The sequence below is a fragment of the Camellia sinensis genome, chromosome 3 (genome assembly GCF_055761805.1).
Source record: "Camellia sinensis isolate YWXY chromosome 3, ASM5576180v1, whole genome shotgun sequence".
NCBI classification, from domain to species: Eukaryota; Viridiplantae; Streptophyta; class Magnoliopsida; order Ericales; family Theaceae; genus Camellia; species Camellia sinensis.
This window is the reverse complement of record NC_138963.1, coordinates 155,805,975-155,824,422: the sequence shown is the minus strand read 5'-3', so window position 1 is coordinate 155,824,422 and position 18,448 is coordinate 155,805,975. Positions and strand designations below refer to the sequence as shown.

Here is an 18,448-nt window from a genome sequence, read left to right as displayed (position 1 = left end):
CGCCCCACTTCTGGGATGAACAGTTTAAATCCGGGTAGAACCGAGCTAAACGCTCATTTAGATCCATAGGTAGAGCTATAGCCGAGCAAAAACTGGTTTGTGGCTTCTTACCGAGGTCGCAACCGAGCTGAATACTCTAATTAGATTGGTAAATAGGAACGCACCGAGCTGAATACCCTAGCCGAGCTGAATACTCCATTAGATCTGCAAATAGGAATGAACCGAGCTAGGAAATCGACCAAGTGGTCTAGCCGAGGTAGGGGTCGAACCGGCCAAACACTAGTGACCCTTTCATTGAGCTAGTTGCAATAAGAGCCGCACAATTTTTGCCGTGCTAACCCTTGGAAATTATTTTTAATAATGCAGAACACACTAGGACCGTTCAGGCCAGTCCAAAACCATCATTGGTGGAGCTCAAGGTCCGAGCAAATACACCATACTTTTTGACCGAGATAGTCAATAAACGAAATAAAACTGAGATAAATGGGGAAGTACCGATTTATGGTTAGCTCGCCCGGCGCGATGGCGGAGTTTCGACGGAGTACAACATCCCAGATGACGTCGTCTTAGAGCTCGTCAAAAAGGGAGACACCCCTTGGGGAGATCTAGACCGGTGCCCCTTTATCGTCGTATCAATAGTAAAGGGAGGGCTCCGCTTCCCGGTTCAACCCTTGATCTGTGAATTTTTGAGGCAGACAAGGCTTTGCCCGACCCAAGTTTCAAATAACACTTACAAAATAATAAACGGGGTCGCCGAGCTGAACCGGATGCTCGGTCTCAATCTCTGTCTGGCCGAAATTTTCCATCAGTATAGTCTAAGTAGCACTACTACAAAAATAGATAAAGATCACACTTTTTTTGTGTGATGTATATTATTTAATCACACTTTTTAAGTTTTATTAAAGTGTGATCTTTGGAAGTGTGATTAAAAGGGATCATTTTTAATCACACTTTTTAAGTGTGATTAATAACATTTAGATCACACATTTTAAGTGTAATTAAAAATATTTAGATCACATCTTTTAAGTGTGATTAAAAATATTTAGATCACGCCTTTTAAGTGTGATTAAAAATATTTAGATCACGCCTTTTAAGTGTGATTAAAAATATTTAGATCAAACCTTTTAAGTGTGATCTTTGGTAGTGTGATTAAAAAAGATCATTTTTAATCACACTTTTTAAGTGTGATTAATAACATTTAGATCACACCTTTTAAGTGTGATTAAAAATATTTACATCACATCTTTTAAGTGTGATTAATAATATTTAGATCACATCTTTTAAGTGTGATTAATAACTAATAAAATCTGTGATAAAAAAAAATTCGACATATTTGAAAAATAATCAATATTATTTTTTATGCACATTTGAAGAATGTAATACACACTATATACTATATTTTGAATCATAACCACATATTGAATAGAATAACGTCATATATTTCATAAATGAAAATTAAATATTCAAAAGTATATACAAAGGAATTAAATAATAAAAAATTAACTGTGCTTACATATATTAAAAAATGAAAAAACTTAAAAAAAACTAAGTTCTTTAATTCTTGGACCATATTTTGCATCTCTCCAAAAAAATTCTGACCTGAAAAATAAAAACACAAATTAATCCAGAAACCGCTGATGCATATGAATAAACTAAAAAGTTAATTCAGCAAACCAAAATAGACACATTAATTATTTCTGCTTGATCTTAATTCTTTTGGAAGTAACTTCCCTGTTAACAATTATTAGATGCCACAGCAGCTCAGTGTCAATGACGTTGTAATTAGAAGGTCACTAATGAGCACAATATTTAAAAATGATAAATCTCAATACAGCTTGTGTACGATCTTTTTGTGAATATATATTATTATTACTGTTGAACCATAATTCTAGGTACCCATAAATAAATAAATAAAAACTCAAGAATTTACTGTTTTTTTTTTGGGGGGGGAGATACATTGCAGTTACTATCACCAGCACCAGCAGCAGGTTTTGAAGAAGCAGAAGTTGCATTTTCTTTTGCACCTTTGGAGGAAAAAGAGGAAAAAACAGCTACCCATTTCATGCATGTCTATCTACCAAAGAATAACTGCAAACACTAACAATTGGCACAAGCGTATAGAAAATCATAAAGAAAATACATTATTATCTCAAAATACCTAGCGAAGCATTGTAGCCTCAGATTCAATTCCTCCAACTCCCCAGCCAACAACTCCTAAGCCAGCAATCATATTTGTATGGGAATCAGTTCCAACCACGCTATCAGGGTACAGAATGCCATTTGTGTAGAAAATAACCCATCCAAGGTATTCAAGATTAACCTGAAAATTACCAGAGTCACTTGCTAAATGCCAAAAGTACCAAATAATATTATAGTGCTAAAAAAATGAGAAAATTTGGACTATGATTTACAAGAGGCTAGAGGTAAATGTGGCTTTACTCTAGAAGCCCCATAAATAGTTAAACATTGCAAACCTCATGTATTGAGCCTATACCTATCTAATGTTTTGGCCCTTTTAAGAGTAAACCATTCGTACCACCTTAAGGTCAAATTCTTGCACCTTGCCATGAGAATTTTCCTTTAACAACAGTATAACATCTAGATATAGAAATACCCTTGATGCACTAATGATGCCAAAGTCTTACCTGGTGGACAATACCAGAACCAGGAGGAACAATGAGCATATTGTGAAAAACATTAGAACCCCACTTCAGAAAAACAAACCTCTCCTTGTTTCTCTGAAATTCAAGCCCCATATTTGCCTGCATTGCATTCACTTCCTGCCACATCAACCTAAACAGAATGGTCAATGACAAGATCCACTGGAACCTGGACATAACATTTATGTGTGTAAACAAATATTGGTTATATTAATTTATTAGTGTGAGATTCTAACAAATTAAGAACAACTCAGTTGATTGATACATGTGAAGGTTAAGTTGGAAATCAATGGTACATTCAAGAAAGCAGATTTTTTTGCCCAATATTATTTGCCGACTCCCAATGAAGGTCAGCAAGTGGGCCGAGCAGAAAACACATTAAGGCAACATGCAATCAAGACCCTACTACCAAACTAAATATTCAAAGCGCTCAAGGCCATCACCTTGCATTGTTCGTTCATGGCCAAGAGCTGGGCCTCTTTTTTGTCAAGTAGAGCGGTCAACCACACATTTTCTTCCATAAGTTTCTGGACTTCAGTTTCTTTCTGCATTTTCTCATTGTTCAGTTGTGTGGTCTTTTCAACTAACCTGCTTCCAAACAAAATCAAATTTATCATTTAACCAGAGTCGGTGTGGCAGATATCAGTATTATTAAGAAACAAAATGGTCGGCCCATTAAATTAGTCACATATTCTTCAATAGAAACACCAAAATATGGCAGTGACACCTTCCATACTCATAGCTTCTCCAAAATTAGGTTCTGTGCTACTGGCTACTGCTGCTGCTGTTGTTGTTACCTTCTTGCTGAAGCTTGTTGTCTGCTGTTGCTTGCCATTTTGCTGGTGTTTAATGATCTAATGTTGCCTGCTGTCTAAGAGGATGTGGTGGTTGTTTTATAGTCTGAATTTTTATTTATTAGTATAGTTATGTTGTGGTTGTTTTATAGTCATATTCTTAAATTTAATAAATAAATAAATATAATAAATCAAACTGATGTAGCCAAAATGATATGTAATGGGTCTCAACAAATTTTAAACTTCACAGAACAAGGTAAATTTTTTTTAACTTATTCCATCAACATAGCAGTGCAGTCTTGTTCTGAATCTAATTCTAAAGATACTCAACAGCTGTACAAAGAGAAATCAAAGTACCAAACCAATTAAACAACTAAACATAAAAAGAAAAAGAACATTAATATGTACATCTATACTATACTAAATAAAAGGAGAAAATTTGGGGTATCATTTCGAAGTTTCCATACATTTATCCCATATTCATTCATACTGGAAATTTTTTATTGCACATACTCCCAATGAAACACCCTGTATTTTCCTTTTTTTAACAGCAACAAAAAGAATATAATTTCCAGCTGACAAAATTCTTGTTTAAATTACTACCAGTCTACCACAACTATATCAACTCAGCCTATAAGAGAGAATGAGACTGAGTTATGACTTACAAATATTATTTTGAGGAGGATTATAGATGACAACAATAATTATGGTGGTGATGGTCGAGTTAGACATGGACTTGAAGACAATGGTTAACCTCAATCAGTTCACATTTCGTAGTAAACAAATTTATGAACAAAAACTCAAACCCCACCACTGACCAAACAATGATTTACACTAAACAGCAAAATTGTGTTGGATCTAATGTAATTCAACAATAAAAAGCACATTTTCCTTCAAGCTTTTCATGTCCTTTCTTCGCATCGTTATTACGAGCATCATACATCACATTAAACTACGTACCAATTAGTGAGGCTCGAAACACCCATTTTACTTTGGGTGTAGCATTTATGTACCAATTAGGCTACAAGACACATGGTGCCCTCTAGTTATATCAATTTGCGTGCAACTGTTAGTTGCAAATGATAAAGGTCACGCAATCAGGGGAAAGAAAATAAAAACAGATGTAAGAACATAAGATTGTTCAAAAAGAAAAGAATGAGTCTTGCAAACAAAGATCGATTTCTAAATGATTGTAGAGTTATAAAGACAGCATTAAACTGAAGCAGTAAATTGAAAAAAGATTCTAGATTCACTCATACGCACTAGAAATAAGGGACCCAAATTCAAATATAGACTTTCAAAGAAGACAGATAGAAATAGTAGATTTCCTACACACAAAAGACAACTTTCAGCTCCAATTCTTCTATTTTGCCTAAAACTTCAACACACTGAAAATTCATCAACAAATGAACCAAAAATAAAACAATTAAAGATAATGACCTGTAACGCCCTCAAAATTAACCCATTATATATCATTGACATTCATTATTTAAAGAAGACAATTTACTAATTCATTCATCAGAGTATTACAAGATAAAGCATTACATGTATCCTCGAATAAAATGCCCTACAGGCTTACATCTTTCCAAGCCGACACTTGGATACAAAAATATGAGTTCTAACTCAATATAAGAAAAGCCCTAGGCTTGAATGTTTACATGTACTAATAATTATAGACAATTAACTAAAAGTAGTCTTCTTCAATCCAGAAGCCAAACCCTCCCAAGCTAAGTCCTTGGAGGTAATTTATCACCTGAACCTGAAAATGATGTTCCCATAAAGGGTGAGCCACAGCCCAGTAGAAATATACTAAACCACATATAAGCAATGAATAAAGCAATAGCATTCAACAGATGGTTAACCAAGATAATCAATTACTTCATTTCACAGTCTCATGACACTATTGTCTAAGATACGTTTTACTTTCCAATTTTATCAACATGGCTCAGAACCTGGCCAAACATATAACAGTGAATCACATATATCATATCCACATCCTTCCAATATCAACAAACAAATGAGACTCAAGCTCAAATCAAACACTTCATACTTCCAGATTGATACACATTTTAGTGCTGTATCAATAAAACACTTCTATATAAATAAGCACACATAAAAGTGATGCTAATGGAGTCCATCCCCTATCTCCTCCCAAACAAAATCCGGTTTAGAGGTCTATCCCCTATCTTCCCCTAAACCGTGGAGTACATCCCCTATCTCCTCCCACACACAAAACAAAGTATGCAAATGCAATGCTCAATCAATACACGTATTTTCTGTATCAATGCCATAGTCAAAATTAATGACTTAACCAATGTGATTAGTTTCAGTTATTCCTAATCCACATGCAATGTCTACAACAATCACGACTATCCTCCACCGATAGCCCAAAACAGTTATTTCTAAACTGAAAATAACTATGTCAACAATTCAATAGACAAATGATACCAATTACCCAATTACGCCATTTAATCAATGAATTCCCCAATTCCATGAATTTAACCCTCTTTTCCCAATTCCATGAATTACTTATACAAATTAATTCAATAATACAACTAGGGTTTTTCCCAAAATTTACCAAAGTATCCCCAACATGTTAAAATACCAAAACTTAGAACAAAACCTATAAAATGGAGTAGGAAATCCCTACCTCGAAGAAAACAACACAAATGGTGAAGACAAAGATGAGTGCCCAATTACCAAAGTGCTCCAATTCGCCAAATGTTCAGATTAAATGAAAGCCCTCGACTCCCTCTATCTTTTTAATAAAGGATCTAGGGTAGAAACACTCTCTAAACAGATCAAACCCAAGAGAGAAGGTGAGTAGGGAGAGAGAGAAGTCGGACCTAGGGCTTGGAATCCAAAGAATATGAAAAAAAACTGATCAAATCCCGCTGCTGTAAATATATACTGGACAGGCTCGCTCGAGCGAAGCCTTGGTCGCTCGAGCGACCAGACACAGAGAATCTACGCTCGAGCCAAGGAAGCCTTGCTCGAGCCAACAACCCAAAAGCTCGCTCGAGCGAAAGAAAGCTCGCTCGAGCGAAAGAAAGCTCGATCGAGCGAAGAACTCAAACCCTCAGGTCTGAAACCAGACTCACGCTCGAGCGAAGGAACTATTGCTCGAGCGAAGAACAAACTAACTCGCTCGAGCGAAGAAAAGCTCGCTCGAGCCAAGAATGCAAAGCTACAGGTCCAACCCAGACGCAAACTCTCGCTCGAGCTACCAAACCCCGGCTCGAGCGAAGAACAAAAACGACATCTCGCTCGAGCGACCAACTCCTCGCTCGAGCGAAACACCAAAAACCAGGACAGCAACACTTGGTTTCTAAACCCAACCAACCTGGAACAAACCTGCCCAACACATCCTATAATTCCAAAAGAGAAAATAAAGGACAACAACAACAATTATACAATGACAGAATCTACGGAACCTAAGTCCGGATACAATAATCAAATGGGAAAAGACCGGGGTCGCTATAACCTCCCCCCCTTCAAAGAATTTCGTCCCCGAAATTAAGCTTAAGTTTTTGAAAATAGATTTTTCTCAATTCCCAATGATATTATAAAACAATAATAGACAGCTTGACCCAATGCTGGTCACTTCATCTCTTTATCAAGAGGCATCTCACAACATATATAAAATAACATATATTTCAACCTGTATCAATATTATGCATTATTCCTTATCATATTCAATTGCACGATATATACAACACATTTAACAATGCAATCAACATATGCAATGTTACACTAAACTGCTATAATGAAGCAAGTTTCAACATGCACCCATTTACCAAAACATAATCAATGTTTCACAACTGAAGACATATATAAAGCTCTTAAGTTCAACCATATTACAAAATCTAAATCCAAGATTACAAAGTAATAAACATGCCCGGGTATTTTTCGCGGACTTCCAATTCACGTTCCCAAGTGGCTTCCTCCACTCCATGATGTTTCCACAAAACTTTTACCAAAGGGATGGTCTTGCCTCGCAAAACTTGATCCCGCCTATCCAAGACCCGAACCGGTCTCTCCTCATACGAGACATCCTCATCAACCACTAAATCGGTCCAATCCAACACATGTGATGGATCTGGCTCATACTTCCGAAGCATACTCACATGAAACACGTCATGTACTCCGGACAACTGCGGCGGCAAAGCTAAACGATAAGCAGCCTCGCCAATCCTCTCAAGGATCTCAAACGGACCAATGAACCGAGGGGACAACTTCCCACTCTTCCCAAACCTCATCAAACCCCGTCTAGGTGATATCTTCAGAAAGACATGATCACCCACCTCAAACGCCAAAGGTCTCCTCCTATGGTCGGCATACGATTTCTGACGACTCTGTGCCGTAACAAGCCTCTTACGGATAAGCTCAACTTTCTCCGTCGTTTCCCTCACCAACTCTGGACCCAACAGAGGTGCATCACCCACCTCGGCCCAACACACAGGAGATCTACACGGTCGGCCATATAAGGCCTCAAATGGTGCCATACCGATACTAGACTGGAAACTGTTGTTGTAGGCAAACTCCACCAACGGCAAGTGCCTCTCCCACGACCCACGAAAGTCTAGAACACAACCCCGAAGCATATCCTCAAGTATCTGAATAGTACGCTCGGACTGTCCGTCAGTCTGAGGATGATAAGCCGTGCTAAAGGTCAACTTAGTGCCTAAGGCACTCTGCAAACTCTGCCACAACCTGGTAGTAAAACGAGGATCTCTATCTGAGACGATCGTCACTGGGACCCCATGCAATCTCACTATGTCCCGAATATACAAGTCGGCAAGATGATCTATCGAATCTCTCACGCGCATAGAAATAAAATGCGCCGACTTAGTCAACCGGTCTACAACCACCCAAATAGCATCACTACCCCGCTGAGTCCTCGGAAGACCTACAACGAAGTCCATAGTGACATGCTCCCACTTCCACTCGGAAATAGGCAAGGGTTGCAACAAACCCACTGGCCTCTGATGCTCGGCCTTCACTTGCTGGCAAGTAAGGCACTTAGATACGAAAGCTGCCACATCTCTCTTCATGCCCCGCCACCAGAACTGGCGACCCAAATCCCGATACATCTTAGTGCCCCCCGGATGCACCGCAAGGCGTGAATGATGAAACTCTCGGAGTACCTCCTCTCGGCAAGACTCCGGCACAAACGGACGGTCTCGGTATCTCACACTCAGGTCGGAATACACCGTCAAACCCTTCTCAACTTTCCCACCGGAAATCTTCTCACGGAGAGATTCTACCTCAAGGTCACCTCTCTGAGCCTCTAACACTCGAGTCACAAGTGTAGGCCGTGCAACAACAGAAAACAAGGCCGCAGCCTCAACGGATTCGCCCAGAAATAAATCAAACTCCCCAAGTGCACCCAACATCTCCCATTCTCAGATGGCTATACCAGCTATGTCACCAACAGGTTTCCTGCTAAGGGCATCGGCCACCACATTGGCCTTTCCCGGATGATAATGCAATTCAAAGTCATAATCCTCTATGAACTCCATCCACCTCCTCTGCCTCAAGTTCAAATCTTTCTGTGTAAACAAATATTTCAGACTCTTGTGATCCGAGAATACCTCAAATTTCTCACCATAAAGATAATGCCTCCAAATCTTCAAGGCAAATATCACAGCTGCTAACTCTAGATCATGCGTAGGGTAATTCTGCTCGTGAATCTTCAACTGACGTGAACCATAGGCAACTACTTTCCCTTCTTGCATTAATACACAACCCAGACGCTCTCGTGAGGCGTCACAATAGACTGCATAACCCAACCCTCTCTCTGGAATAATCAGTACTGGAGCGGTAGTCAGTCTAACTTTCAACTCCTGAAACGACTTTTCACAAGTCTCACTCCATACAAATTTGACTCCCTTCCGAGTCAGTCTAGTCAACGGTGATGCTAACCTGGAGAAATCTTTCACAAACCGACGGTAATACCCAGCTAATCCCAGAAAACTGCGGATCTCAAATACACTCTTAGGCTGTGCCCAATCCTGCACTGCCTCTACCTTGGATGTATCAACAGACACTCCTTCACCGGATACCACATGGCCTAAGAATTTGACTTCTCTCAGCCAGAACTCACACTTCCCAAACTTGGCATACAGCCTATGGGCTCTAAGTAACTCAAGCACCACCCTCAAATGTGCCTCGTGCTCCTCCTCAGAAGGCGAATAGATAAGGATGTCGTCCACAAAAACGACTACAAACCGATCCAAGAATTCCCGGAAGATCCGGTTCATCAAGTCCATAAAGACTGCCGGTGCATTGGTGAGCCCGAATGGCATCACCAAAAACTCATAATGGCCATACCGCGTACGGAATGCCGTCTTCGGAATATCCTCTTCCCTGACCCTCAACTGGTGGTAACCCGATCTCAAGTCTATCTTAGAGAAACAACGGGAACCCTTCAACTGGTCAAACAGGTCATCTATACGGGGCATAGGGTACTTATTCTTGACCGTAGCCCGATTCAACTTCCGGTAATCTATACAAAGTCTCAAAGCACCACCTTTCTTTTAACAAAGAGAGTCGGTGCTCCCCACGGCGAAACACTAGGACGTATAAAGCCCTTATCTAGCAACTCCTGGAGTTGGATCTTCAATTCAACTAACTCGGCTGGGGCAAAACGATAAGGTGCCATGGAAATCGGCGCCGTGCCGGGCACTAGGTCAATAGAGAACTCAATCTCCCGATGCGGTGGTAAACCAACAAGATCCTCGGGAAAGACATCCGAGTACTCACAAACCACCCTTGGCAACACAATCTGAGTCTCATTATCCTCACTAATCGAAAGGTTAGCAAGTAGCCCACTAAGCTCACTCCGTCCTCGCGGAACATACCCCGGTGGCAACACATCACCAACCCGGTCCCCCAGAAAATGAAAATACTCTCCGCTCACGGTACAACAAGTGACCCTCTGGCGGTAGCAATCAATAACTGCCCGGTATGACGATAACCAGTCCATACCCAAAATAACATCGAAACCCCTCATAGGCATAACTACAAAGGAAAATGGGATTCTATGATAATCAACCTCTATATCACAACCCCTAACACCTTGTTTCAAAATCAATTCACCCCCAAGAGGTGACACTACACATATAGGAGATGCTAACTGTGCTAACTCCAATTCCAAAACAGATGCAAATGCAGCAGACACAAAGGAATGAGATGCACCCGTATCAATCAAAACATTAGCAACCGAGTTGCAAAACAAGAAGGTACCTCTCACAACTGATGGAGTCGGTACAAGATCCTGCGCGGTAACAGCGTACACGCGCCCAGACGACCTCTGATCAACCTGCTCACCCCTAGGAGCATAAGATTGCTGCACTGTCTGGGACGATGAAGCCCCCTGATTAGCCCTCGAGGCCTGACCTGACTGAGCTGGCTGCTGGCCCTGTATCGGCCTCAAACCAGATGCACCAGATGTGCCACCCAACTGCGGGCAATACCTCTTCATATGCCCAGGCTGACCACACTGATAACACGAGAGTGGCTGACCTCTACCCTGACTCTGGCTCTGAGATCGAGCCGAAGAAGATGCTGCTCTCTGAACTCCTCCCCTCTAAGGACAAACTGGAGACTTGTGGCCCAGCTGGCCACACTTGAAACAGGTAATGTCTCCCTGACTGCCTTTCCCCAAACTAGCACTCGGTACAGGAAAAGTCGATCTAGAAAAGCTACCCTGAGACTGCTGGGGATTAAAACCCTTCTGTCTCCTACCATCATTCTGACTATCCTGACTCCTCTTGGAGCCCTTCTGTCCTTCCTCCTCCTCCTGCATCATGATTTCCATGTGGGCTGCAGCATCAACCATACGCCCATAATCCCGAATCATAGTTCCCCCAACTCTCAGCTTGAGGCTACGCCTCAACTTCTTCTCAAACTCAATACAACGGCGTTCCTCAGACGCCACCAACTCAGGTGCAAACCTGGACAAACTAGTAAATGCAGCCTCAAACTCGGCCACTGAAGAACTCGCCTGCTTAAGCTGACAAAACTGGTCTCGCAGCTTCTCCCTGACTGCCGGAGATAAAAACTTCTCCTGGAAAGCATTCACAAAAGCCTCCCACGTACCTCCTATACGCCCCTTAGTAAACTTCCACCACTGACCCGCATCCCCCTTCAACTGGAAAGATGCCAAGGTCACTTTCAACCCCTCGTCTTCGATGCCAAGCATCTCAAACGTCTTCGTTGTCTGTTCGAGCCATTCATCTGCCTTAAGCGGCTCTTTAGGATCACCCACAAATTCATCCGGATTAGACCGGAAGAACTCCCTCTTCATAAAGGAAGGCCCTGCATCCGCAATAACAGCCTGAGCTTGATTCTCAGCTCTGAGAATGCCTACTGACTCCCTGAATGCCCCTGCTATCTCTCGGGCTAGAGCGCCCATAGCTTGCTGGCCTACTGGCTCGGCCACACTGGCCTGGCCAATTCCCTCCTGAACTGCCGGAATCTCCTCTAGCACAGGCACCTCCTGCCTACCCGGCCTACCACGCCTACCGCGTCCTCGTCCTCGTCCTGACATCCTAATAAAGGAAACAAAGACAATAGCACATTAATAAATGTGCCGAAGCTAAACACTCGCGTCCTAATGCAATGGACAACAATAATTCATTCCACGTAAGCACATAATCACATAAGCACCTACGAATTTCATTCCCGGATAGTGATAGTCCCAATGCGTTACTATAGTTCCAGTTGGAAGCAGCAGTGATCAAGTGCCTTTCCAACAAGACTACTAGAAACTCAAGGGTCCAATCAACATCCCAGAAACTACATTCCATACTCACATAATCACATAAACATATAATATTACACTAAGTCTCTATCAAACGAGACGAACCCAATGTGATACTAATCACTTCCCACGTACCCAAAGTATTCAAACCCGGTACGCTCTGATACCAAGTTGTAACGCCCTCAAAATTAACCCATTATATATCATTGACATTCATTATTTAAAGAAGACAATTTACTAATTCATTCATCAGAGTATTACAAGATAAAGCATTACATGTATCCTCGAATAAAATGCCCTACAGGCTTACATCTTTCCAAGCCGACACTTGGATACAAAAATATGAGTTCTAACTCAATATAAGAAAAGCCCTAGGCTTGAATGTTTACATGTACTAATAATTATAGACAATTAACTAAAAGTAGTCTTCTTCAATCCAGAAGCCAAACCCTCCCAAGCTAAGTCCTTGGAGGTAATTTATCACCTGAACCTGAAAATGATGTTCCCATAAAGAGTGAGCCACAGCCCAGTAGAAATATACTAAACCACATATAAGCAATGAATAAAGCAATAGCATTCAACAGATGGTTAACCAAGATAATCAATTACTTCATTTCACAGTCTCATGACACTATTGTCTAAGATACGTTTTACTTTCCAATTTTATCAACATGGCTCAGAACCTGGCCAAACATATAACAGTGAATCACATATATCATATCCACATCCTTCCAATATCAACAAACAAATGAGACTCAAGCTCAAATCAAACACTTCATACTTCCAGATTGATACACATTTTAGTGTTGTATCAATAAAACACTTCTATATAAATAAGCACACATAAAAGTGATGCTAATGGAGTCCATCCCCTATCTCCTCCCAAACAAAATCCGGTTTAGAGGTCCATCCCCTATCTTCCCCTAAACCGTGGAGTACATCCCCTATCTCCTCCCACACACAAAACAAAGTATGCAAATGCAATGCTCAATCAATACACGTATTTTCTGTATCAATGCCATAGTCAAAATTAATAACTTAACCAATGTGATTAGTTTCAGTTATTCCTAATCCACATGCAATGTCTACAACAATCACGACTATCCTCCACCGATAGCCCAAAACAGTTATTTCTAAACTGAAAATAACTATGTCAACAATTCAATAGACAAATGATACCAATTACCCAATTACGCCATTTAATCAATGAATTCCCCAATTCCATGAATTTAACCCTCTTTTCCCAATTCCATGAATTACTTATACAAATTAATTCAATAATACAACTAGGGTTTTTCCCAAAATTTACCAAAGTATCCCCAACATGTTAAAATACCAAAACTTAGAACAAAACCTATAAAATGGAGTAGGAAATCCCTACCTCGAAGAAAACAACACAAATGGTGAAGACAAAGATGAGTGCCCAATTACCAAAGTGCTCCAATTCGCCAAATGTTCAGATTAAATGAAAGCCCTCGACTCCCTCTATCTTTTTAATAAAGGATCTAGGGTAGAAACACTCTCTAAATAGATCAAACCCAAGAGAGAAGGTGAGTAGGGAGAGAGAGAAGTCGGACCTAGGGTTTGGAATCCAAAGAATATGAAAAAAAACTGATCAAATCCCGCTGCTGTAAATATATACTGGACAGGCTCGCTCGAGCGAAGCCTTGGTCGCTCGAGCGACCAGACACAGAAAATCTACGCTCGAGCCAAGGAAGCCTTGCTCGAGCCAACAACCCAAAAGCTCGCTCGAGCGAAAGAAAGCTCGATCGAGCGAAGAACTCTCGATCGAGCGAAGAACTCAAACCCTCAGGTCTGAAACCAGACTCACGCTCGAGCAAAGGAACTATTGCTCGAGCGATGAACAAACTAACTCGCTCGAGCGAAGAAAAGCTCGCTCGAGCCAAGAATGCAAAGCTACAGGTCCAACCCAGACGCAAACTCTCGCTCGAGCTACCAAACCCTGGCTCGAGCGAAGAACAAAAACGACATCTCGCTCGAGCGACCAACTCCTCGCTCGAGCGAAACACCAAAAACCTGGACAGCAACACTTGGTTTCTAAACCCAACCAACCTGGAACAAACCTTCCCAACACATCCTATAATTCCAAAAGAGAAAATAAAGGACAACAAAAACAATTATACAATGACAGAATCTACGGAACCTAAGTCCGGATACAATAATCAAATGGGAAAAGACCGGGGTCGCTATATGACCAAAAATTAAAATTGGTTGATCTCTCATAACCTTTACATATCATTGGTCTTATAACATTTATTTTGTTTAAGTTTGATCTCTTATAACCTTTACACATCATTAGCCTTATAACATATTTTTTTAATTTTTTTGGTTGATTCCCTACTCTTCCTGTTTTATATAAATCTCACCCACCAAAAAAGAAAAAATCATGTGGTGCAGTGGGATTGCAGTTGGTGAGGGAAGGCGAAGGGGGTTGCCCAGACGGGCAAAGGGAGGGCAGAAGTCACCGATCAATTTTTTTATATCAGTGGAACAACATTTTTTTTTTTTTTAAGAGCTCAATTGAGCACATGACATAATCTGAGCCATTGAATGAATAAAACGATGATGTAGTGCAATCCTGTTAACTGTACTCATCATCAAGTTTATACCTAAAACAGCCAAAAGCCAACAAATAATAATAATAATAATAATAATAATAATAATAATAATAATAATAATAATAAATAGAAAAACACAATAATATACAATTAAGGTACTCTCTTGGCACCCTTGCTCTTGTAGCATCTCTAACACAATTGTTATAGCTGCTACCATTATTATAATTGGGCAAAGAGAGCATTAGTTCATCTACTATTTGAGCTGCCAAATTTAACATGACACATACAAATATAATTTTTTATAAATAAAAAGAAGGGAAAAAAAACTATCATCATTTCATCCATTTCAGCATGGTTGCCAAATTTTGCTACTTTTAGAACTGTAAGGTGTCAAAATTTGACTTTGACATACCATTTTGGCAAATTCTAAGTTCTAACACCTTTCATGCTCTTGGATAAGGTGCAAAAGCAGCAACAACAAGACTTCTCACTACATGCTTGCCCTTAACCTCATTCCTTAAATACCCATAATTCACAATAGAATCATTTTGTATTCTGACATCTCCAACTCCAGCATCAACCTCTATTGTCATGCTAAACTTGGCGGTGCTGTATTTTCCGTCAAAAGCTGTGGTCCCGGCTAAATATATATACTAATGTTCTTTTCTTTGTTCTTTTTTAATCTTTGAAGAACCTACTAATCAACTAGACAATATCTCGAACCTGTAATCTTCAAATTTCTCTTCTCAGTTTCCTCAGAAAACAAGATATATATATATATATATATATATATATATATAATTACAAACTTCAATTAAACAGTGGAAGTAAACAAGAATTACAAGTCCAAAAACAATTCAACGGAATCTACAAATGGATTTTCCTGTATCAGATAGTTACATAATTATATATGAAAAACTAAGATCAATACAATAAGAAAATGATGTTGAGAGAACTTGATGGGTTTGTGAAAAAGCAATTAAATGGAAAAGGGGGGAGAACATTTTGACGGGTTGATGAGAAGAGAGAAACCCAGAGAACTGGACTGATAAGGAGATGAAAGAGAAGGGAATCATTGTAATTGATTGTGGGAATTCAGAAAAAGACATGAGAGATAGTCCAAGAAATTACCAAATTTAGAGGAGTGTGGTTGTTGGGTAGAAGAAGTCTTGGGTGCTCCACTTGGCTATCCATAGCAAAATTGGTTTGTTGTTGCCTTCTAGAATACAAAGAGAGAGTAGAAATTCCAAGTTGCTTTTAATATATTCTGCAACTTCTCATTCATTTTGCTCTCTAGACTATCATCATCCATGTTGGAAAGGTACTTCAACTACTGAAGTGTTCGATTGAAAAATAAAATATGCAACAGAGTACTCAAATAAAGAAACATATACATACCCATTTTCTTGTTTCACTTGCATAGAATACCTCTGCTGCTCCACTCTTTGAAAATGCAACGCCAAATGAATCAAATCAACTGTGTGCCTGTGTTCATGAGAAAGACAACTTTTAAGATCGTAAGTAGGATCGTTAATTTTGTGATTTTTCACCTTACGATCCTACCTAGGATCCCGATTTTAACAACCTTGAGTATGAGTCAAAACTAAGATGTTATATTACTCCAGCAAATACTGAAATAGGATTAAGAATTTAATCTTAAAAGCAAAGTAAATTATAAATATAAAACCCATGGCAATACTTCTCCACACATCCACATAACAATACTCAAAACATAGTTCTTACCTGTCACTCAGAAACAACACCAGCCAATGCAGTTTTAAGTAGCAAAATTCCAACATATGCTTCAAAACCCTGAAATCAAGTGCATACAAGTAAAGGTCACTTCAATTTAGCCCAGATCTCTATGGTGATATATTGTTGCTTCATGTATTGGATTAGTAGCAACTAACAAATGAAAGTGAACAATTAATTTGCAAGACCTATTACTGAAGAAAATATCTTGTAGAACTGTTACGCAAATGCAAGGCCTTGAGAAGCTAAAAAGTCCATCACAAATACTGTAGGCATGCTCTAAGTAAATTTCTTTTGAAGTACTGCATCTTCTTTCATTATTTTTTTCACAGAAGGATTGGGCAATTAATGATCATCATGCAATGATGTACAGATTCTTTCCTTTTTTGGTGAGCATGCCTCTTCCTAATATCTTCAAAGAAAAAAACGGAAAAAATAAAAAATCAAAGAACTTCATGGTGACATCATGACATGTGAGTCAAAGAAGTTCAAAACAGAGAGAGAGCTGTGATGAAAGAGAAAGTTGTGATGAAACGAAAAGTTGCATTATATGTATAAAACTAGGATTGTTGGATGGCAAACTAGAAGAGAATGATAATACAACTTCAACTTCAGCAAGTAATGAAAGAAAACACGCAAGGAATGTGATGATGTTTGATAGTAACAAAAACTTCCCTTCAAATTCTCAACTTGAGTTTTTAGACATTTATCTTCTAAATGCCCACAATATCTGACCATCTAGATTGTAAAACTTTAACGGCATCTACAACCGGCGTGGATTCCGACTGAATCAACTCCAACGGAACCATATCTTCACCCGACACTCCACCCAGATGGGATTTCATGTCACTGAACCTTTCACGAAGTTCTTCAACGGCCCTCGACTACGAATGAACAACGGCAGGGCTCGACACCACTTCTCCCCCAAAACTAAACTTTCGTTGTTGAGCAAGGTTCATCTCTCGGATCTCGGAACAGAGACAACCCATAGCTAGGATGAACCCCAATCGAAGCCCTAGGGCTCATACCCAAAACGATCTCAGAGGCAGAAGACTGATTCTTACCCCCATTTCGCTTCGTGATGTCCAGCAATGTTAAAAAATCCCTCTCCAACAGTAAATCTTTGACGATGTATGAACTCCCCTTGGGCGAAGGAGAACCTTCAGTCACTAACCCATCAACCATAGTAGCTAAATCGCGTAAATTAGATGTGAGATTAGCCATTATCAACGAAACGTTGAACGAGAAAACCCTAGAAATTGAGGCAGCTTCTAGAGAGAAGTCAGGCTCTCTCTCTCTCTAACCCATCTCTCCTTTCAGACCCACTTTCTTCTCAATACCCAATTTTTTTTTTTTTTTGGGCACCCTAAATTTCATTCTGGCGCCCTTTTTTTATCATACAATTCACGACATGTATTGTGCGTCGTAAAAATTTTTTTAATGTCAGGCGTTATGTGCGCCGTGAGAAGTATTCACTTATCACGGTTGGCGTATGTGCTTCGTGTATAATTGATATATTAACAGCACGTCATATGCACATCGTAAAAAGTTTTATTACTTACGACGTGCATTGCAAGCCGTAAAAAAATCATCGTTATTACCATTCACGGCTTACGCAATAGACATGTCATGGTTGGAAAAGTATTTACGACGTGCAAAAATAGCAAGTCGTAAAAATGAAAAACTACGGCATGCATTTATTGTATGCCGTTGATGTGATGCCGTAAAAAGTCAGTTTTATTGTAGTGTCGGCACTAAGGTGGTGGTTCTGGGCCAGAAGGAGGTGCTGCGCGACGGGCAACGGCAGATCGGTGATGGCAAATCCAACACTGATGGTGATTGTTGTTGTTGGGGATGGGAGTTTCAAAGCTAGGGATTCTAATACAGGGGGAGAGA

At 39.8% G+C, this 18,448-nt stretch overlaps 1 long non-coding RNA gene across 1 annotated transcript; it reads right to left on the bottom strand.

Annotated features, from left to right (window-relative positions):
- Positions 1–1,905: 1,905 nt before the first annotated feature.
- Positions 1,906–2,805, bottom strand: LOC114264576 (uncharacterized). The gene is made up of 3 exons (XR_003630052.2): positions 2,725–2,805; positions 2,159–2,214; positions 1,906–2,024 (listed from the first exon to the last, which is right to left on the bottom strand). It is a non-coding gene; the product is annotated as an uncharacterized LOC114264576 (long non-coding RNA).
- Between the last annotated feature and the right edge of the window lie 15,643 nt (positions 2,806–18,448).